The following is a 24162-nucleotide window of genomic DNA, read 5'->3' as shown; positions in this document are numbered from 1 at the left end:
ATAAAGACCAAGCTAATCCTAACAAGAATGATCTTTTTTCAAAGCTTGACAAAAATAGAGAATCTCAGAAGTCTTCTGTGAAAAAGGGGTGGGCTTCTATTTAAAAAGAAAAGCCAAACTAAATCAAACCTTCTTCTGAGATTTTTTTATTCCTCCAGTGGGACAAATGTCTTGTTTAATCCAGCTGTTACCTGTGGCCTGGCTGACTGATGTATCTTTCTGCCAACTTACTTCTTTTTGAAAGAATAGTAGCTTTCTTGTTCTTCGTATTGTGACTATGCCTGCACTGGTCCACAATTAAGTAGACTATCCTCCACTTTTAGTCCAGTTCCTTGTTGAGAATACTCTTGTCCCTGTTGCCCTCACAACTGAAGTAGACTGCAAGATTCAGCCATTCAGAAGTTACGTCTGTCTGAGGGGGTCTCCCAAGACAGGTGTCATTCCACGGAGTCCTGGGTGGCAAGTGTCACATGTCTCTTCCTCCAAAGCATTTTGGTGTGTTTCTGTTTGGAAGGAAAAGAAATAGATGCTTCTTGGCATGGAATAAGAGTTACCTGTAACACCCTCATCACTGAGGTAGTGTTTCCTACCACAGAAGTTACTTTAGCCAAAGGAAGAGATTAGGGACCTCTATTGTAAGCTGGTTAGTTTAAGCATTTTGCTGTTGGCCTCAGGATGATCAAGAGAGGAGTCTGTTCTCTGCAGAGATGACCAGGAAAGGGGAGATGAATTAAGAAAAGGCCTTTAGATGTAGAGTCTGTGGACAAAGCAGAGACACCATGGTGCTTGTGGAATGTATACTGCATTGCACTTACATCCAGACGTATTTCATGTGTCCCTTCCTTCCCCAGAGGCTGTTGTTGCTCAAGCAGTCCCTCAGATCTGCCTAAGGCTAGGTGGGGGCCTCACCTGCCCTGCCTTCAGCCACATCAGTCACTAGTGGCTTGTGAAATGTACAGCAGGCCAATGTGACGATGTTGCTCTTCACTGCGCCAATGAGCTGATCTCACAGACAGTGACTTGAGCTACCCAAACACGTTGCTGATGAACTCCTGGCAGGCTTCCGTGGCTCACAACCATCTGTTACTGCACAGAGAATAAATGCTGCCATTGAGCTTAGAGTATCGTCACACACTCCACACCAATCTTGTGTACAAGAAGAGCATGATATTTTGTAATAAGAGGAAGATTCCAGATTTCTGAAATAAATTTCCCACTACTGTTAGCAAGGCTTTGGCCTTCCACTCCCCTTCCTTCTCCCTGACAGCAGTGTCAGACTATTTCTTCTATACACATCCTAACAGATCTTAGCAGGATGCTCTTCCTAAATGATATCTAGAGTGTTTTGGAAGACAACCAGCCAGACATGGCATATGGTGGTTTGTACCTCATACCAATGTGGCACACAGTGGACTTACCAGATAAGCCACTGGGGACATGCTAGAAAGAATCAAACCAGGCCACGCTCTTGAGAAGCTTTTTCACCCAATACTGGACCAGGTAAAGACCCAGAAATTAACATATTGCTGCTCCAGAGTCAATTTCATTGTCATTGTCATTCATTCAGAGTCATTGCAGTGGCCCTATTCCAGAGCCTCACAGCTTGCTGAACAGCAACATGCAGCTGGAGCACAGCACAGCTCAGGATGGGGTTGCTGACACTGCATGTTCAAGATCAACATGTTGCAGTAGGCCTTCACAAATTATCTATACACCTGCTGCATTTGCACTACCCTGCAAAAGATATTTGTCCAAGGACTGTGGCACCTGAGATAAGGTAGTCACTCATCTAGCCTCTTGCTGCTTCTTCTGGCTTACAGTTCTGAGACTCAGTTTGTCTCTTGCCAACTTTATGTCAAACAAATTGCAACATCCTGCCATGGTGAAACCAGCAGAAGGGCAGCAGAAGCTGTGATCCTTTAATGTACGGAAGGTGCTCGAGAGCTTCTGGGACACATGCTGTTAGCAGCTTGTTGCATCGAAGTTGCAGAATAGCTTGCTTGAATTCTCACTGCTTTGTTATGCTCAAAGGCTTTTTATGGGCAAAATGAACATATCATACAAGCAAAGCCCAGAATATATTTTTATTCTAGTTAGTCTTAACAGTCTAGTCAAAGAATTATCAGTCCATTTATAATGACACTAACACTAACAGTTCAAATTACATAGCATTAAATAATACATACACAAACTTTCTGATATCTACACTTCTCTGGTACCCACCTCCCCACTGCCCCCAAGGGCCATGAGATTGCTGGCTTCTGAGGGTCTGCAAATGAGTCCTTCTCCACATGGAGTGCAGCACTGACAATTTCTTCCTTCTCAACCTGGGATCTTTTGTCATTTTTGTATGTTTGACAACCGCCTTTAACCCCTTCTCTTTCTTTGTTGGTTCCCAAGCCCCTGTTATATCTGAATTTACTATACCACATATATGAATATACCACAATTTACAGGCACCAGATAGAAGTTACTTCTAAAATCATTCTACTCAACTCTCAAGGCTGCACTCTTCTGATGACTAGTAATTGACCACTGGTGAGCTACATATAGCCCTGGAGCCACATCCTTTGCCTGTGCTTTCAAGGCCTCTGCTGTTATCCCATGCCTGTAGTCCTCCAAGCTGTATTTCTTTCCAGGATCACATATAATTCCACATGAAATAACTATTTGATTTTACTATTAGTAGATGATATTATTAATATATATATAGCATTAAGTGTTAGGCCAGAGAGTGTACCATGCTAAGCAAAAGCCAAACAAAGTAGGTTATTTAAATAATTGCTGTTACTAGCTAATATAAATTTCCAGGGAGGCCAAGCAAAGTCCAGCCAAAGCCTAACAAGTCATGGGGCCCATGTTGTTTGTTAACAGGAAACCTGCACCCTGTTCCAGGCAATGGAACACCATATTTACTGAGTTAATACGATGTGACAGACTTTCCCAGGGTATCTCCAGAACAACAAACTGTAGAGGACAGTCCTATAACGCAGATGAGAAATGAGGGCTTAAATTGGGAGAGCTTCCTAACAAAATCTGTGTAAGCTTTAGTTCAAAGGAATAGGCACTAATACACAGCTTAAGATATGGTTCAGTTCCCAGCTCAGTCACAGCTTCTTGTGAATTTTATAAAACAGTGCTTTATATGGGCATTGTCTCAGTCTTTCATTGATACGTGAGAGGAGTGGAGAGCAGTGATTGTCTCAATTACTAACAGTGAGAAACTAAGGGAGAAGGCAGAAGGGTATGAATTCTCACTGAGTTAAATATATTTATGTGAAATGCTTGAATCTCACAGCCTACATAGGAAGGAAATATTTCTGCCCTCACCTGACAACTCTATTTTTAAATGTTATTTCTCCTTCTTAGCAGTTGAACTGATTTGCTACCACTGTCAACTGCCTCTGACTGGCATAAAACTAAGTGGTGTTTTGATGAGGATGTTTACACATCATTTGGACAGGGATTCTTACTGATGAAGAATTTTCCCTATCTCCATCCCCACTCACCATACAAAAGACAGGGATGACACAGAAACAAGAAGCTCCATCACCCACTGAGGTGCAGCAGTCACATTCCCTGCCATCTGGTCGGTGGGACAGGGTTGGGTGCCAAGCTCAGGGCTAGCTGAGCAAACATCCTAAAGGTGACAGGGATGTCATCACTCATGCTGCAGATGAGGAAATTATGTCCTGGGAACATTGTCTGTGTTTGCTTAATGCAGAAAGATTGTTCTAATTTATATTGAGCATTCACCAAATTATCACCTGTATTTATGTATCCTAGCCCGCATCCCTAGAGAGAGAATCTTCAGTATAAGGTTAAATTAATGTCTTGAACTATAGACTACTTATTTTTAATTTAGATGTCTGTACTAGTCTTTTAATATTATTTAGGTAAGAGATTGAATGGAGGCTCAGTAATTAATAGGCACTGCTCTCTTTAGCTAGTTTTTGTTCTATTACCTTTGGGCTTCAGGGTCTCATTCTGCTTCTGCTTGGTGAGTTTTACAGTTGATCTCAAAACCAGAATCTCCAGCCTTTCTTTAGTCTACTGTGGTAAAATAAGTTTCAAAGTCACAATTTGTTCCACTGCAAATAATTGTTGTCTAGAGTAAGTGGGGAGAAATCAAGACAAATAAATAAATAAAGTATTTTTTAATTTTTATATTTAATTTTTATATATTTAAATATAAATATAAAATATTTATAAATGGCAATGGCTCCATTGGTAGTTTCATTGGAAAGCAGTTAAGGGGTGAGAAGTTGGGTGTCATTATTGGAGCAGGAAAAACTTCAGAGCAGGCCATCTGAGAATACAAACGTGTCTCAGCAAGAGGTAAGAGTGCATAATCTTCCTTTGCAGAGAAAGAAAAGAAAAAAAAAAAAAGAAGCTCGATCTCTAGTCAGCAGCGGTATTTGGACCTTCTTGAAAGAAAATGAAAAAAAAAAGCCCAGTTGCACTGATATGTGCCCAGCTCCTGTCACAACAGTCTTGAAGGAAATCCATTTAAGAATGCCAGTCCCCTCCACAGATGCATCACTGGGGATGAGGGAGGGAGATGGAGCCCGGGAGGGGAGTTCAAACTTGAGTGCTTTACGGTGTCCTCTTTCTAGCCCACTAACTGAAAAACCTGGAGCAATGTATCTGTGGGAACACACATCTTCTGCGGTCCATTGGCTACACAGTAAGTGCTCATTTACTGCGTTGCAAGGCATGCCAATACACGGCACCTTAACTTTATTATTGGTCCTGAGCTGAAGTGAGTCTTCAGATGTAAGCCACCATAACTCAAAGGGAAATTTCAGTGCTGAGAAGAGATTTCCATCTTCTTCTATGTGTTTTCCATGTAGGTAAGTCTTGGAAGATATTTCCATCTTCTTCTACCTATGTATTTCCTGTGTAGGAAAGCCTTGGAACAGCCTTCAAAAGTAAATTCATTCCCTTAACTTCTGAAGTTAAATGACCTCAGACTTAGGCCCATCATTCTGTCATCATCTCTCCCTAATATGTTAGGGGTTTTTTTTTTTTCCAAACCATGTAACACTCTGGCTCTTGAAACAAGTAGGATATTTACTACTTACCCCAGTGTAAGCACTGTTAGGCCAGTAATTACCAACCTTCGAAAATTTTACTGGTACTTTCTTCTTTACTATTCTGAATTTTGTATTTTCCCATCATGATTGCCTCCTCCAAATTTCCTGCTGACGGTCACTCTAATCTTTGATTTCCCTGATGTACCCATAAGCAGAAGATGTGACATATCAAAACTGCTGCTCATGTTCATTAAAAGAAAAATGAGAACTGGTGACATCAGCAATAACCACCCGTCTACCGATCATGGTGGCTGAGCCTCAATTAGTCTGTAGCTCATAGACAGAGCTATACAGTATGATACTGGGGAGATGACAGGAATGCCACGCTGGTAGTTCTTTTGCATTGTATTATTTTACTTTTACTTCCTTCAAAATGTGGAGCTGTCAAAAATGCATTTTCAAAACATTTCTTGATAATAATTTTGCAAAAGCTACTATGGAGAAATTTAAAAAGAAAATGTCCTGACGTTTTTATTTTGGAAAGTTTATGGACTTCAAAATTCTAAATGTCAATTTTTAGTGTTATGATATAGAGCTGTTTTGAATTGTATATTTTTACATCATTTTGTGGTGTCATTGATTTTGCATGTTTCAATTTTCGTAATGCATTTTACATTACACATTGCAAACTCTGACCTGGAGAACATCATAACTAGATATATATATATATATATATATATATATATATATATATATATATAAAATACATTGTTTTAATCTTTAAGAGCAGCAGTTACTTAAGTATTGTCTGGCACTCTAAGAGGGGTTCATCTCAGGTATTAGATGGCTAAAGCAGATGAAAAATCCCCTCACAGTCAAGTCAGAGAAACTAGGCACTGCTGAATTTCTCTAGTTTGGTTTAGACCTTAGCCTTAGGACAAGAAGATATGCAGTCCAGGAGGACTTCATTGAGTTAATCAGATAGGCATCCTTTGTCATCTGAGGTAAGCAACGGTACCTAAGTCATCCATATGGACAGCCGTTTCCCACTGGAGTGGCACTTCAGGTGGGACAGTTTGGTCATTTCAGATAGCATTGGACCACTGAAGTGAATCCAAGGTCTCTGATAATTTTTGTTGACTAGAAATGAAGATAAAGAAAAGTATTCAGGTATCATAGACATCCAGGGTGGATTCAGATGGCTAAATTTAGATGTGTAGTGCCACGTGAGACATCCTAGGGATCCCACTTGACCCTCAGTTGCCCTTCCGCTGTGGCCTGAGCTACCTGTGTGCCTTTTGTTGTATCTGCTTGCCCCATGAAGGTGTCTTAAATATGGCACAACAGCTCACATGGCACAAGATGCCTAAAGTTAGGCATCAGGATCCTATCCTTTAGGTGGGATCCATTTCCAGATTAAGACACCTACACTTAGTTTCTATATATGCACTGAATGTCCAAGCTTCAAAAGGATTCAGTGCAGTCAACAGAGCCAGGAGAGCAATCACACTGGCTTAATGTAGTACCTATGGTCACTTGGAATGCCCTGGGGCCTCCCAGCTGGACCAGGCTGCTACTTCACAACAGTCCAGCTCTTCCCCAAGGTGCTGTGTCCTCACTGTCTGCCCTGTGCAAATTGCTCAGATAACCCAGGGGACTTCAAATAGCACAAGATCCCTCTGTGTGGGCAGTGCCTGGAGCTCTGCAGCGTACATGTTGCCACTGCTGACACTATGTGTAGGTATTGTAATGAAGAACTGACGCCCACCCCTATAGCTGGTGAAATAAAAACCATGCCTTGGTCACGTTACGCATTACTAAGCAGGTAACATCTTTAGATCTAGGGAGAAAAAGAGGGTTGTTAATCACAGCTCTCCTCAATAGTTATAAAATAAGAACAAAATCCCAAAATTTGAGTAATATAAAGGCAGTAATAAAAAGACATTTGGATGAAGCAAAACCAGAACGATTTCAAAATGTCATTTGACTCTGTGAGAAGACTTGAAAATTCCATTTTTGCAATGGGAAATTCTGAAACTTGCATTCAGCTCAGCATATGAAAAGGCTGTTGGTTTCAGACTAGTCTGCTCTGGAGGGCCTGCCTTCAGCACACCCTTTCTGAGAGTGATCATAACACACAGAACACAATTATGTCATTCCTAACTTGTTTCACTGGAGACACCTACATAAAAATCTGGACTATTTAACATTGAAAAGTGACTTCTCAACTACTTCTGCACAGACAGAGGCACCGGATCTTGCTTAGACTTTGCTGAATCAAGCAATCTGTAGGCTTATACACTGTAATTTTGGACATACACTCATCCCAAAAATATTTTTCATTTTTGTCAAAGGCTGCAGTCCTGATTTTTTTTCAAGCTACAGCTCTTAATAAATAACCTGACTGACTTCCTCTATAACGTTTTTGGGGTTTTTTTTTGAAGTATGGTCTGTTAGAAAAATGTGTGTGTGAAATTTTGGACAGATTGGTCGTGTTTGGGGAAAACTAGTAAAGAAGAAAATCGATCTTGTTACACAAGCGTTACTATGGAGAAATTCCTGTCTCTGCAACAGGCACAAGAAACGGTGGTTTGAGATCCTGAAATAACTGCTGAAGAAGGAGAAGCTAATGAAATGTGGATTTGGAACATTTATTCATTCTAAACCTGCTGGCAAGAAAAAGAGAGGAAAGGACCTGCTTTTTATGCAACCAATTGGAAACATCACTCTCCCTCAAGGGAAAGGCTCTATAGATCAGGCAATGTATATTAACAAAACCATGGTTATCCAGAAAAAATACAAGCAGTTTTTTCATTTTATATATCTCATAACTGCTGCTCTGAGGAAACTTTGGTATAAATGAGAAAAACGCCATGTAAAATTAATGGAAAAATGAAGATTTGTTAGATCCCATTAACCTGCTCACTGCCAATATGTGGCTCATACCGAAGACGTTCTGATGACTTTGGCCCTCAGTCTGGAAAATAACAAGTCAAAGAACTTTGATTATCTGCACATTATTCCAGAAGGTAATAATAAAAGAAAAAAAGCTCATTTACCATTTTACATTCCTTAATGTCTAATCTCTTTTTTTTTTTTCCATTTCTTAACCCCATTTGCCTTCTTTAGGCCTCTACTGCCTTTAAACAGTTGCCATTTATTACTCTTCTTTCCCTCTCTTCCCTGGTTTTTCATTGCTTCATTAAATGATATCCCTCCAACATTCCTATATCCTTCAGTCTCATAACCTGTGTTTCTGCTTCCTAAAACTTGTCAGCATCCTTCTCCTCTTAGGATGGATGAGGTAGGTATGATACCTACAAGATACTGCGTGAGAGCTCAGAGCCAGTGGCATCCCATGCTGCGTACCAAGCACTTGCATATACAACATCAATTTGTATTGGTCTTTTCAGCTGCAGTCTCACATTTCAAATGCATGTGTGTTGTTTTCTGTCATCTTTCTGTACCTTTCAGCATTGTTGCTTCTCAGTCTTTTCTTCCCTTCATCCTGAATTGTGTTAGATTAGTAGGGATAGTCTTCAAGTGAATCTGGCTTTAAAATCTCTCTCAATCCCTTTTGCTTTACCTCGGTACTTTATGGTAATAAGCTATTGTTGGATTTGGTTACAGTAGTACAAATCTCTGTGTAATATGACCTGCAAGCTTTCAATAATGTGCTGTTTACTTGTTCATTAATAAGGTGCTCATTTTAAGAGAAACTTGTTTAACGTTAGTAGCGTAGAAATAGTGTGCTCCTAAAACTCATTCTGGCATTTAAAACTTCTTTCCAAGCTTTGAATCCAGATGGTGTCTTCTATCCAGAGTCAATTTCAACTTTTTTCCTAGGTAATATCCTGTAAAATGGGGTGCTTAATACTACAGTAAATTTACAAATATCTGCTGTATTCCTTATGTTAATTTTAGCATTTCTAACAAAACAAGTTTTCTAGCCAGTATTTGTTCTGCAGCAGTTCATGTGTTGTCCAGCATTGTGATCACTGGAGTCATATTTTGATTCATCCACTGACTTCGAAAAACATTTTATTCCACAACTTGTTGAATGAAAAATAAAAAGATCAATTAGAAAATTGTGATCTATTCATTAAATAAAAGTGGAAGAATCCAGTTTTGTGAGCTGTTTCTTACATGTTATTTTTTTCTCTTCTCTTAATTCCTAAAAAGTTCTTTTTTCACAGAGTATTTCCAAAGACTATGCCATTCTTGTCTGAAGGTCACCATAGTATTTACTTTTACCCAGTTGTTAAGTAAGTTACTTCTAGCTTTACCTTAGCTTTTTATACATCCCACCTTATATCAATACCTTAGTTTACCCGAGACAAACTGTGAATCTACTTACATCAAAGTGAAATATGCCACTCTTAAACTGGAATAACAGCACCCACTTTTTTGCTTTAGTTTCTGTAAATTGGTTTTATGTTGTAAGTGAAATAATAGACATTACTTAGCTGAGAGCAAACAGAGCCAATAACCATGGCTCAGCCGGCATGCAGTAACTTGCTTACCTGCAGTAATTCAATCATGCCCAATTATGGAGCCACATCATCAATTTTACTGCTGTAACTTTCAAGTGTAGGTGAAGTCTACAGCTTATATAACTCTGGGAGGTGATTGCCCTAAGATATGATCTAGACCAGCTGGATTGTATGCATTCATATTTTCCAAGGTATTTGAGTAGTTTTTCTCTGTTCCTAATATTTCAACATTTTTGATGTATATTCTTACTGATGACAGGCTTGATACCACTGTAAGTTATCTCAGTCACTTTTGAAACATTATTAATTTCATGTCTTCCTTATTTATGAGTAGACCTGCTTTCTTCCCTCTGGTAAGCTTCCAAAAGCTCTTGTATTGCTTTCATATTTTTGGCACATATTAACTCATTTTGCTGCTTTCCTCCCCAATATCAACTTTCACTGCAAAATTTAGCAGCAGTCCACTGAAGAGTTCATAAAATTTTCAGGAGAAGCAAGATCCTGTTTTCAGTGACTCAGTTCCCATAGGATGTCATATTATCAAAATACAAACAACAGTTATGCTTAGTAGTAAAAATCCAGTTTCTTCCCTGAGGCCAGGGGAGCTATGAATCTGGTCTGCTAAGTTCTCATGCAGCCTTTCATTTCTACTAATTTTCTATGCAAAAGTAAGCTACAGTGTTGATTTGTTTCATAGAATCATAGGATAACCAAAGTTAGGAGGGACCCATAAAGTTCATCAAGTCCAGCTCCCAGATCCTCATAGGACTAAGCTTCTCCTGTATTTTTTTTTTTTTTAGCAGTGCTCAAACCCCAGTCTTAAAAGAAAGCCTCAAAAGGGAAAGTTTACCTGGAAAACAGGATGAAATTAGTTCTCTCATACCTAAAATGGTGGTTCTTGCACAGCTGTACTCACTTTTTTAAGGGTTATAGGTTCTTAGTCACATCTCTACCTATGTTGGTGATGACCATTGTCTTATGTGACTCAGTGCAGATGTTCAGGTGTTTCAGGGGATCTTAGTGCCCATGTTGGCCATCCAGGTGTGGATAGGCTATAAAATTTCTCTCAGACTCCCTCTGAAAATATTAGGGAGTCCCTGTCCTACAGATAGAGCAATACACATTGTGAGGTACTAATAACTTTCTCTTGAGCCAGTGACAAGTCTGTCCTACGCCACTTTTCTTGCTGGGAGGGGGATTCACCAACTCTGATGTTGCTACAGATACAGGAAGGAGCTGGAAGGTTCAGAAATGGCAGGAACAAGCCCAGGCATGAGTATTTTTGAAAACCCATCTATGGGAGCTCAAAGCTGCAGCCAGACCTCTTCTGTAGGCCTAGCCTTCAGGTGATGGTTGCAGAAAATATTCAGCACCGCCACCACAGGTGCTGGTGCTCTACAGCACTGATCTTGCACTGACTTCTTAACTGCACCTGGAAGAGAAGGACAAACTGGGATGAGTTTCTTCCACCCGTGTCTTCTGCCATGCAGCCTGTATCCCGTGGATTTGGACTGTCAAGCAGTGCTAAATGGTTTGGACCTGATCTTCCATCTTGATGCTCCATGTCAATACAAGTCCATTGATGCTGAGACACAAAAGAAGAGATTGTATCCTATGCCTTCAGTCTGCTTTGTGTACTAAGGACTCATTTTTGATTTTTTTTTCAGGGGGAATTCAAAACCTTTATTTCTATTTACTTCCCCTGTAGGTTGTAATTAGGGTGATCAATGTGCTTAGACAAAAAAAAAAAAAAAAAAAAAAGCAAGGAGATAACTGCATTATCTTTCTTTGACTAGGGAGTTTCCATTCTGTTTGAATTCATGTACTGAAGATTATTGTGATATAATTTATGTGGTTTTTGAGTCTCAACAGAGTTTTTCAAGTACCTTTTCAAATGAAAATTGATGAAGACTAGCAACAGGAATAAAAAGTTTGATTGTGAAAAGTTTTTAGTCTTCTAGGGATACTGAGGTGTTATATATTGCCTCTGTTGGAAATTGACTGAGGACCCAAAGGCTTGTTGGGTTCTGAGGTGAATGCTACTTCAGCTGAGAACCTTAGAAAGAGACCCTAGACTGGATTGTTGTTTGTTGTTTGTTTTTTTTTTTTAAAAAATGGGATGTCAGTAAATAATGATGTAGTTAGGCTTTTTCCTTTGAATTCAAACACACAAAAATTCTTGCCAGTAGTTAAGTGATTTTACATTAACAGCTTCACTTGTAGGAAAAATACAGACAATTTTACTAGTTAAGTATTCCAACTAGATAAAAAGTGAGAGTACAGACAATAATTTCCCTAAATTCTTTGTCCTGTTGCATCCACTGTAGGCTGCAACACTTTTATCTTTACTATTGCTGCCAATCATTTGATATTTGGCCCAGAGCCACGCCAAGCTTAGTGCCTCTCTTTGAAGCCTGTAAAGAGAAAACTGCCATATCATATTTTGCTGGAGCTGAGTACACAACCTTCCCAACAAATAGGACTGATGTGTACCATCCAGATGGTCCTGAGAATTGCCCAGACATAATGAGATTTGTCCCCTTGTCCATGTGTGCCTTCTCCTCATGCAATGTTTGCCTACTCCTGTGATGTGCAGGCTGCGTTAACTAGCTGCATTCACTGAACTGTAACAGCTGCCTGATATGGTGTTCGGATACACAGATGAGAAGCCTGACCAAAGGGCATCCTGCTTTGGTGAGCAGAGCCACTTCTGGGGAAAGAATCCTTCGCTGGGGGCACTTGGATATTTCCAGGGACTTGAAATTACATCAGAAACCCATATAAGACCACTTCTTCCTGGCTTTTACTGTGTTCTTGCCATGCTTTGCACCTGGTATGTTGTTTGGTTTGTTTGGTTTTTTTCCTAATTTTTTCCACGGCTATCTGTCTTCTCTTCCATTCCCTCCTCAGGTACAGTAGGTCAATCATGGGGAATTAAAGCTAGGCATTACTGAATTCTAATCTCAGTTTTAAAATGGTGATTTGGAGAAAAAAATCAGTCTGAGTTACTTCCAGCAGTATGTAATGCTTTGCTGAGGCTCTGTGGGTGTAGTTGCACTGCCATGCAGACGAGTAACTTACCTGTGTTAATGGAGTCTTGACTTTGCGTCTGACTGTTGCTGCCATTATCATACATATAACCTATAGGTTCAGGCTCCACTATGAGACTTGACAGTGGGATTCCTGGGGAAAAAATGTGTCCGTTTTCCTCCTAATCCTCCCCACCTGAATCAACATCTGGCCCTGCTGGAGAAAAAATACCAGTGAAGAATCCACAGCAGGGAGGTACTGCAGACAGCATCTGGGACATCCTTGAACAGTAAAGCAGTCCCTTCAAATGTAGGGACAGCTGGACACATGGATCACCATGAGCCTAAGTACTGTCTTCCTGAAAAAAAGCCATGTCTGGGCTAGTGAAGATCTCTTAGTTAGGTATGCTGTCATCAAACAACAGTATTCACATACTCAGCTTCTACACACACTGTCATTTGCAAAGGAAAATGTGGGAGGGAGGGTGTGGAAATACAAACTTCTTGAGACTGTGAGGTAGATAGTGCTCTTTACCTTTTTTCTTTGTAGATTCAAATGATCTCCTGGCTCCTTTATGAGGGTTCACAGCCTTGCTGAGCTGTAAAGGCCCCTAGGACTATTCTTTTGTATATTGGCTATAATGACTTTTCTGTAGCCTCAAGCTGTGGAGAGCAGAGCAGGTTTCGGTGAACCAAGTGGTGTTTGGGAGGTCAGCCTAAAGGCTGGTGGTGGCCCATTCAGATGCCCCTTAACCAGGGCTCACTAAAACACTGAAGTGGGTAGGTAGCCTAAGAGTGACCTAGGCAGGTGGGATGCATGCACCAGTCAGCAGAAAGTGTGTATCATCTCCATTTGCAGACAGGACATCAATGCCCTTGCAGGCCAGCCATCTTAATGTTCTCTCAGTGCAATCAGCCATGATGCCTCATAGGCTCCCACATGCTCTATCAGGGCCTGCAGAACCATGGAGCAATGTCCCTCTGTGTTAACTGTTATAAACACCTGAAGAAGCTCAGCTGTTGTCAGAGTATACCATTGACAGCAGAGACAGCTGTGTCAGGGAGCTTCATGTGACTTTTCTAGCTGCCAGTGTCCCCCATCTCACACTGAATCCTCAGTGAGGTGTGAGCCAGGTACGTTGAGGGAGCTGAAAACTGGCTATGTTCTAGGGCTCCAAAGTGGGAGTCCTTTGGGAGGTATAATCCTACTGCAGGAATGTCACTGGCTTTCTGGTACACGGCCCAACTTCATTTCAAAGTTTTATACATGTTCACAGCTGTTTGAGATCTGGAAGACAATGTGGTCCTATCATTGGATATGGTAACACCCCAAAACTACTTTTCAAGAGAGGATAAGCTGAAGTAAATCAAAGCATAATCGGGCCATCGTTATTAAATTAATATTTAGCCTCTCAGATGATATATCTACAGCTTCTGCCACTCCCTCTGTCTTTCAGCCCTCCAGAGAGGGAAGGTTATAGTTTTTGGTGTAATAGTATCAATTCAGGTGCATCACCAAACTAGAGAAGTTTTTTGTTTACCCATGAAGTGAGGACAACACTGTGAAACATGGCAAAACATTAAAAGGAGATTTCTATTGTGATCATTGGCCATCAGAATATGGGCATCATCAGACTAACCTCTTTGCAACCTGTCCCCTCAACGTTTCAGCAGCCCATCTGGAAGCCTTCTTGGTATACATACTCTTAAGGGCCTTATCAGGAGTCTTCATTCTCTTTTACAGGTAACATCAGACATTTTGGTCTTCATTTCCAAATTAAAATGAAAACCAGTATTTGAGCACCTTAGTGCTTCAAAGCCTTTTCTGCTTGATCCTGAAACCAATAATTTGGGGGCGATTAATAAATTGTTTCAGCAGTTCTCAGAAAACAACATAGATAGCAGCATGTGGATGAGCCTGTATGACCATCATCTCCCTTCATAGTTAATAAAAGAGAAATAGGCACTTTTGGCTTATGATTCAACTGATCTTTTCCAGCTATCCACTTAGGAGGAGATAGCTTGTGTCCTGTAAGTGTTTCTGCTGAGAAGGCACAAAATCTAGGTGCCTGTCTCAGACTATAATGCAGTTATTGTAGACGTCCATGGAGAATAGTGATGAATGACAAAAGATTAGGACTCTGATAAGTTTCTGCAGGACATGCTCTTGTGGAGAGCATGTCTCTCCTGGAAAAAGTAATGGACTCACATAAACCTGCTTCTTTTTTTTCATCAATCCCTACATAATGAATCTGTTCCAAAGACAGTAGATTAGATTTCTGTGTGTTTGCCTTTTGTAATCAGTTTCTTACATACACATTCTGTGTTGGATGAAAACTTCCACTTAATTTCTGAGATTTGGCATGCTTCTTGGCTTCTTACACCTAAACCATGCCCTTCTCCTGAACCTGGATCCTATCTATCCCAGCACAAAGAGAACCCCAGGCACATTCATGCAACTGAAAGAATTATATCCATTTATCTTATTACATCCATCAAACTCATAAACCAGCAAGTCTATTGCTTGTCTTTCCTACTGACAACCTCAACACCCTCAAACAGTTCTCCTTTCACCTATCACTTGTTGTATTTTTCCTTCATGCTGTCCCTTTCAGCTAGGTTCCAAACCATCACAGTATTGCAACTGTTCCCCAACAACAACAATATTAGTGTGGTCCATTGTCCTAATATATACCTGACATATACGTTTGATCCGTCACAAAGACACATCTTACCCATCCCATCCCATTTATAAAGATGTAGCTTCCTAGCCTGATCCCTGTCTTTTCACCCAGATTTTTGGCTGTGACTGAGATTGAGAGAAATGAAATTCCAGCCTGGACATTCTAAGTTTGATTACGTAAGGAATATGATTTCTTTTAGCCAGAATACCCCTGAGAGGGTACATGGCTTTGGGGTAACAAGGGCCACACATTTATCAGTAGATACAGTGTTATTTAGTAGCAGGGGAGGCTCAGTGAACATCCTTTTCAGCACAGGATGAGGCATGCCTCATTTAAAACACCCTCATTTAAAAAACAGTTAAGGTAGCTGAGTCAGTTTTGATTAATTCTTCTCATTTCCTCCTTTTCTTCTTGTCAGTTTACCCAAGACTGAATACATCCATTTCTGTCTTTCCATATCTTAGAGTTACTGCTTTCTACTGCCAACCCCCTCCCCACCTGATGTATTTCAGTGGGAAAAGGCAACATAATCTTTCTTTGACGTGGAAATTGTTCTCATTTATTGATTAACTGAATAGAAAAGAACATGAAGCCCACATATGCCCAGTGTCTGACAATCTGTTATTATTTCAGTCCCAGAAAACAGAAATGATCTTAGATATAATTGTACCAATTACCTTCTCTCCCTCTAAGTTACACCAGAAAAAGTCCCCTCAGATAAAACCTGATGCAGGTCTGGGAAGAGATTTTCACCCCCATTAGGCACTGCACTACTGTGGCGGGCAGCGTGTAACATGTAACTATCGTGCTCTAGTGCTGCAAGGAATGATTCACACAGCAGAAGTAACTTGTGCATAGCTATCAACAAACGGGTAACATACCAGTGATCCTACAGGGAGTTTTTATGCCTCCTGTAGGTATTTGAATGAGTCTGCCTGTGACAGAGGGTTATGCCAAGTCACTGCTCCCAGAAGTTCTTTCACATTTCTGTATTTAAAATTCAGTCACCCAAGTGCCAAAAGCACATTGGGAAAAGGAATTTTGATTCCTCCCACCACCTGTAGGCTAAAGAGTTAGATTGTGTCTTTCCCAGGTCATCATGCCCTGACTATGGTCCAGTCCTGGTTTTGCGATGGCTACGACACACTCAGAAGGTGTGAGCACAGTGCCCATCTCCTTGGGCTCAGAATGGCGATGTGCTGGGCATGTGCTCCTGACCACTGTACAAAAGGTAGTTGCTAAACTGACCTGAGACAACTGCCTTGTCCACAAAGCAAGGTATTCCAGGGCATGTGATTCAGGCTAACTACAGTGTGTACATCAGGACAAGCCAATGTGCCAACTGGACCAGCAAGGAGATAGTGACTGAAGTGCGACTCCTCAATGGCACGTAAGACTAGGGGAGATCACGCACAGTCTGCTCAGGCTCAGAGACAAACTGTGTTAGAACAGTAATTTTTAAGCCGAATGTAGCTCAGCTGTATACACCACTTTTAAAGCATGAAGTAATTCCCTGCGTACCATGGCTGTTACGTCGCACCCTACTTCCCTCATATTCTGCTTACCAGCTAAAGTACACAGTGCATAGAAACCTGCCGTCTTACATGAAGAATAAGACTCCACTTGCAATCTCTGGTTAGGATTTTGTTCCAGTGCTCAGGTACCTTTGCTTTCAAGAAACTGCGTCTTATTTCCAGTGTGAATTTGTCTGCCTTTCACTCCCAACACTGATTCTTGCTAAGTCTTTTCTCTGCTGTACAAAAGACCCCTTTGGTATTTTCTCCCCATGAGGGTACTTATATATCATAATCAAATCACCTCTCTGTCTTCTTTTTGATAAACTAAACAGATAAAGCTCTTTAAGTCTGTTATGTTCCCAGAAAAAGCATGTTTTCTGAGCACCTGTCACTCCCATGTGGCACTCTCACATCTAAGCAGGACAGTTCATGCATAAAGCTGAGAAAGCAGCATCTTCAGAATACTCTGGGCAATCATTTGCGCTTCTCTGCTCTGTCTTCTCTTAAAAACAGACAGATAAATAAGCAGATACTATAAACTAAAAGGTATTTCAAATTCCCTGTGTCTTCTGGCAGGCAGAAGGTAATCTACTGCTTTGGTGTGGGTGTTTTTTAAATTGTCTTACATCTTTAACAGTCCTTTCTACTTAAATGCAATAGAAGTAAATTTTTTCAAATTCTGATCTGCATCCATCCTGCTTTTATTTGTAACACACTGTTGATGCAATGGTAGAAGATGAGGCTTTCCATTTAATCCACACAGTTCACTTCAGTATACTTTGCAAGAATTTGACAGGCTGTCTCCTGAAACCAGAACCCTTAAAAGAGAGCCAAGATTAGGTCACTTAAGAGCTTCTGCCATTTCAGGACCTTTTCCAGGTTTCTCTTTCTACTGGTGTATGTGTGTGTCATATTTGAGTTTTTGTTTTGGTTTGGATTTTGTCCTTCCTTTAATATATCAGTCAGCACATTTTGGTGGGTTAAGGCTCCTCTTACTTTATGCCTACATTTCCAACATCTGTTTTGGGTTGGTCTCAAATTCCTCTATTCGATATCTTCCAGTTCTATATCTCAGAGCATAATGAATTGTGGTTTACCCTTTTCCCTAGATAATACAAACTTATTGCTACTGATGGTAAATGATAATGATACCTTCTGTAAAGCTCCACCACCAATCCCAGTTAAAAGAGAAATTAATTTAAACTGAGTAAAATCTAATACAAATATGAATTTGCGGCCAGCTTCATTTCTTAATTCTACTTCCAATTTTCTGACAGACCATTTATTTTGGTAATATTTAGTCAAAGAGTTGCAATTAAACTGCTCAGACACTAAGACAGTGAAAAAATGTAACACCTATCAGGAATCAAGAAGAAAGTTAAACAAAATGATTCTTGGTAAAGTGCATCTGAATGCAAAAGAAAAGCTGGAGTATAACTCAATGACATGGTAAGCCTATGCTGTAGGTTGGGTTTGTATGCCATGTCTGCATGGTTAAATACTCAAACCTGACCTAGAATTCCCTCTAGCCCAGTTTTCTGGTCATCAAAAGTTCTCAGAAACTGAAAATATTGCCAAGACAATAAAAAGAAAGCATATTCTCTCATTTTTGTTCTATAAGGGTAACAACAGTTGGTCTGTTTTATCATTTTTTCCATCAGTGACAATAAAAACTTCTTTTATTGTTTTTCATCTCATTCTGGGCACAAAGGTCCCCACTGGGGAGCCAAATAATAAAATCTTCCATCCTTGCTCAGAGGCTCACTTGGAAATGGCTGGGCAAGATTCCCTGGATGTGGCTTAACATTAAAAAGCTGTAGATAACCACTTTGAATTTGAAAATACTAGTCACATCATCCATAGATAGATATCATTCATTATCCTATTTGAATCTTCATCCTGCAGAGGCATATGTTTCTGTAGATTACAGGAAAAGAAAGTGCTCCTGTCTGGTTTATTAAAATGGTTGGGGTTTCACTGGGGTTTTTCATAGCTGGGATAGCCATCTGAACTCCCTTTCCATGATGCATGGGAGTCATAAGGACGTCTCTGAGGATTGATCAGTGGCAGCCAAAAGCATTGTGTCAGTGGTGTGTTACTGCAGAGTTTTTAAATGAGCAACATTTTCTGGTTAAAAATAGATGCAAACATCCTGTCCTCTTTCCTGTGCTCTAGATGTAAAAGAGCCACTTAATTAAGCTAATTAGGTTAATTAAATCCCTAGGCCATGAGAGCGCTCTCAGTTCAGTTCCTTGGGAAACTGCAAGGTAACTGAAATGGGTTATCATGGTCACTTTTTGGCATAATGCTGTGGAAAAGCCAGGGCAGTGGAAAAATCTCCCAGGACAGCATCTCACATGAATTAGACTGGATTTCAAGAAGAACTCCCCTGTAACCTTCAGGCAGGGTTGTTTTGTACTCATGCTTTTTTCTTGTTGTGTTTTCACATTAATGCCATTTCTATTACTGCTTTGTTTTGATTTCTGTCACAGCTTTTATTGTATGATGATTGCTCTTTCGAGAAACCTGATTGGCATGAAGGTCTGAAGCTATTGGAGCACTTATAAAAGGCCACATGCTATTAGGCAAACAAAAGGCTACAGCAAAATATGCCTGAGCTCCAGGAAGAAGTTTGCTGCTACTTCACTCTGAGCTTGGGCAAATGACTTTACTTTCTCCTCCCCACTTTCATGTATGCTGCTTAGAGCCCTTGGCTCCCCGGATTACGTTACTCCATACAGCTTCTGTAAATGAAGTGGAGTTTGTAGAAAAAGGAACTGCATGCAGATCCACAATTACATTACTTCAGCAGCACAGCTTGATGTATTCAGCAAATAAAATATAGTCTTCACTGGTGGTAGAAGACAAAACTTAGCTTCCACCAGAACGCTTTAATTTGCCCTAATGTTCTTTTGCCTTGGTCTTCCTAGTGATCAGTAGACTAGCCCCCAAGGATCCATGCTGTGCTGAAAGGAAGCATACAGAGTTCAAAGCACTTCAGCCTTAATGCAAAGCCCTCATTAAGAAACATGAAATGCAGTATTTGATATTGTAAAGTTATGGGTAATGAAAAAAGTGAATGCAATAACTATGAAAAACACCACAGATGAAAAAAACTTGTTGTTCCAATTGTCCAAATGTAAATGCCATTTTTGTGCCTCCAAGAAAGATCCCAAATTGTGGTGAAAAAAGTCTACTGGGCTGGCACTTTCTTCTTGGGTACAAAAGGCAGAAGGGCCAGGATGGATACTTAAGGTCAGATTTTGTTGTGTTTGTACCGACAGGGTTGCATCATAGTCTCTATTCAGTCTTACAGATTTACCTGGGAAAACTTCAGGAATGGAAGGCAACTGATAGAAGAGAAGTAGAGTTTATTAGCAAGGTCTGATTGAAACCACAAACAAACAAACGTGCAAGAATTGACTTGTGACACTTGTAGAAGGCATGGTAGCTCGTTTTCATCTTGCCTATTGTCCTTTGCCAGCTGAAGGCTTCAATAGAACATTTAAGGTGCTGCAACCTGATTCATTTCAGTATCATACTTAATCTCTTGGTAAAGTATTTATGCTAATTTAATGAAGCATAGAAAAGACAGGCAATGATAAATATGAACCTTTGTCAAGTGGGTCTTGGATGTGTAAATTTCCCCTAAAATGTTAATCAATAGTAACTGCCCTTAGTTATCCCTCTGGTAATAGTACCCTTGTGTCTGATGAGCTATTGTGGCAAATGCAATCATTTAGCTTCATTTCATCTTCCTGGAAACAGTCTCTTTGAATTTAACTTGCTGAAGAAGCACTCCAAAGATTTTTATCATCCCCAAAATATACACATTAGCCGCATGGCTTCATGTAACTGCTTTAACTTGGCAAAATTAGAAAATGTGTTCCCAGGACTATACGGTGACCTATATCTGTTTCCTTTGAGATTATTTGTTTTAAGCTTGGATATTTTTCATTAAAAAAAACAACAGAAACATAGGACTATGCATGGATTGTTGTCAATTAATTTGTTTTTTGTTTGTTTTCCCTTTTTTAAGCAAATCTGCAAATCCACAAATCTCTCTCATTAAACTAACAGAATTAACACATATATACAGAAAGGGCACAGCATGAGTTAAGGGAAGGTTTTACATCATTTCTCCAGATATCAAAAAATTCAATTCAGCTGCAATGAAACACTGTTAAACCTCAGGTCATTTGAATGTTGAAACAAAATATTCCCTTTAGAAATTTCACAGCTATTAGCCTTGAGTTACCAGTGATGAATGTTTCTGGAGCTGTAAAATTTCTTCAGACCCAAGAGCACATTTTACCCCAGTTTACTGTGGTCTTTCTGTCTCCTTGAAGAGGGGTCATCATTACTGATTAGCTGTGTTAATGCAGTGCAGTGCAATAACTACATATGCCAGTGTCCACTTTGCTCAGATTAGAATTTGAAAAATATTGTTCTTTCATAATGCTGGATCCTGAATGGAAATACTTGTGATACTAGCCCCTGATGAAAATAGGCTTTCAAAAGTGAATAACAGCCTGGCCTCCTCTATTCTGCTTCAGCTTTCAACATGTTCATGATATGGATGAACATACTGGGTGCATGGATGTGTTTCTCTCCTTTTGATCACAGAATGCTAATCATTTTTTATGTCACTAGGATTACATTAAACCTTCTAGCTGGGTTCACACAATAGATTAATTCCTTTACACGTTGTCATAGACATTATTAACTGGCTGGAGGAATGTCCTTTTCCCTCTTAGAAATATGTTCTAGTTTGAGCACAGGATTAGCTTATTTCTCATGATGGGTTATTAAGATGTCTGTGTTCTGATGACTTACAGGTCTGCTTTTCTGCTTGCTCTGTCCCATCTTCCATGTCCTGTAGGTCTTCCTACTCTCACCCTTTCTGGCTATTTAGACCATCTCCGACCTCAGATGTTTTTTTCCTCTACAGCATTTAGCAGACTACTTCCCAACCTGTTAGCTAAAAATCACATCCACTTCCCCTCCTCCCAAGCACATCAGCCGCACTCTTCCTCTGGAAAACTTAACTTCTGGTAGCTCTTTATCCTTTATGTCCAAGTTGTTCAACTGAATACACTGAGTGACAAAAAAAGACCACTCTGCCATACCTTACCTAAGTGCTTCTAATTCCCAACATGTCTCATCTGCAATCTCTGTTGCAAGCACTGGAGTAAAGTGATGTCCATGTGTCTTCCTTAGCACCCTGAATCATAATGAAAAATGAAAATATTAACAGAACAGGAACTTTTCCAACTATAATTGATTTCCATTACAATATTTACATGACCAAACCACAGGATGTGGTGCAAGCTTACTTTAAAATTATGACAAAGGCAGAAGAGTGACATAAGCACAGATCAACAAGTGCATTGCTAAGAACATCTGACACCTCTTCTTCAGGAACTAACACTTTGTGGAAGATAATGCAGTGGATCTCCATACATAATGGCTAGTATTTTCATATCCATATAGACATACATTAGATGCACACAGACAACAGCCAGGTATCAGATATTTTTATGTGGAAAGGTAAATCTAGGCGGGTTCTCTGATTTATTTATTATTTTTTTTTCTGTTACCTAACAATGGCAGCATTGTGGTTGCAATATGACATTACTCAAACACAGCGAATAAATGAACATGAAGAAACCATTGCAGGTCTCATCTGGCAAACAGAAGGAGCCTGGAAAAGCTTAATACATTATTCAGTAGCAAGTAGTGGAATCATATAGCTAGCAGATGTAAAAGATTCATTGTACAAGATACTCAGCTCCTCAACTGAGTATATGGCATGCTCTTGAAACTCATTAAAAACATTAGTATGCAAAAAATGGTGATAAAAATCTAAACAAAACTGTACTTAAACTTGATTTGGGATTATACCTTTCCACACAGATTTTATTTTCTTGTTTGTTTTAGAAGCACTTAAATACTTTAGGTACATTAATTTAGATTTATTAAGATATTTAATTCATAAAAAAGAAATACTTTATAACTGAGACTATATTTCTTCCAGAATAATAAAACAGAAAAACAAACAAACAAAAAATTACAAAATATAGTCTGCTACAGTGAAAAATTGCTAAAGTGAGATTATTTAATTACAGAGATTAAGATACATTTCTTAAATCACAATGGAATACGCAGGCTTTAAATTTGCTTATGGAGCCATGCATAGCCAAAAGTATATATGGTCAAATTTGCACCTACCAATTGTTTAGCTAGCCCTCTGATCATCCAGCTTCTATGGACAAAAGCATGCATCTTGCTCTAATTCACTAGCTGTATAATTGTTCCTTTGAAAATTTGGCCAAGTAGCCATCAAATCATATTTTTCAGGCCTTAAATAATTCACATTTACCAACTGTTATCTCATTAACAATTGAAAAACATTTATTAAATGCAAATTATATTGTAACTTGTACTCAAAAATGTAGTTTAATTTTGATAGTTGGGAAAGTTTGGTGCCTAACAAGTAGCCAGGGAGTGCAGAGGTATTTCAGAGAGAAGCTTCACCTCTCCAAGCCACCTGGAGCCACTTCTGGCTGGCGAGCTGGAGCTCCAAAGAGCCACCCCAACAGTTGTCTCAGCTCCCTGTGGGCACACAGTCACAAAGTCCTTTGATTTTACATCGCTAAGTTATAAAGGCATCTCCATGGGACCCCTCAGCAGGATCCTTTGCTTTCCAGGCTGAGCCCTGTCACTAAGCATCACAGAGAGCTGTCACAGCCCCAAAGACTGATCCTATTTCTTCTGAATTTCATTTGTTCCTTGGGTCTTCTCCTTTCCCCAGACAGCCAGATGTCAGGAGCAGATATTTCCAGACTGAGGAAGGAGAAGGATTTGACTGCATGGGGCACCAGCTCACATCTCCACACTAGGCTGAGGTAGGATGGAGGAGGTAATAGACATGATGATCACCAGAAAGTATCTACAGGAACTTTGTAGCCTACTGAATAAGGCACACCACTGGCAGAGGGCAAATCTCTCTTCTTTTTCCAAGTTATTTCTAGGTTTTATTGAATATCCTGATCAATATACAGGACATGACAACCCAGGGAGCCAGAAACAGACCTTCTAAAATGAAAGATCTCTCTAGCTACTAGGAAAGAGAAAGAGCAGATATTCAGATCAGTTCAGGAAGCCATTACCTAAACTGACAATGTCATTTCTGTTGATGAAGGCAATAATCATTGGCCTGTAAGCTCCCCTTCTCAGGCACTTGCTTCTCTGAAGCTAGTACCAAGCCTGTCTCCAGTCTGCAGGCTCTAATTTCCTTTGTCCTGTAGGACCACCTGGTGTCTTCAACACTGTTACACCCAACATTGGAAACTAATGGCAGAGCAAGGACTTGGGCTATGGACTGTTAATTTTGCATCTCT

Source organism: Falco naumanni, chromosome 2, assembly GCF_017639655.2.
Source record: "Falco naumanni isolate bFalNau1 chromosome 2, bFalNau1.pat, whole genome shotgun sequence".
Classification (NCBI taxonomy): domain Eukaryota; kingdom Metazoa; phylum Chordata; class Aves; order Falconiformes; family Falconidae; genus Falco; species Falco naumanni.
The sequence above is the reverse complement of the archived record's forward strand: the minus strand, read 5'-3'. Positions refer to the sequence as shown.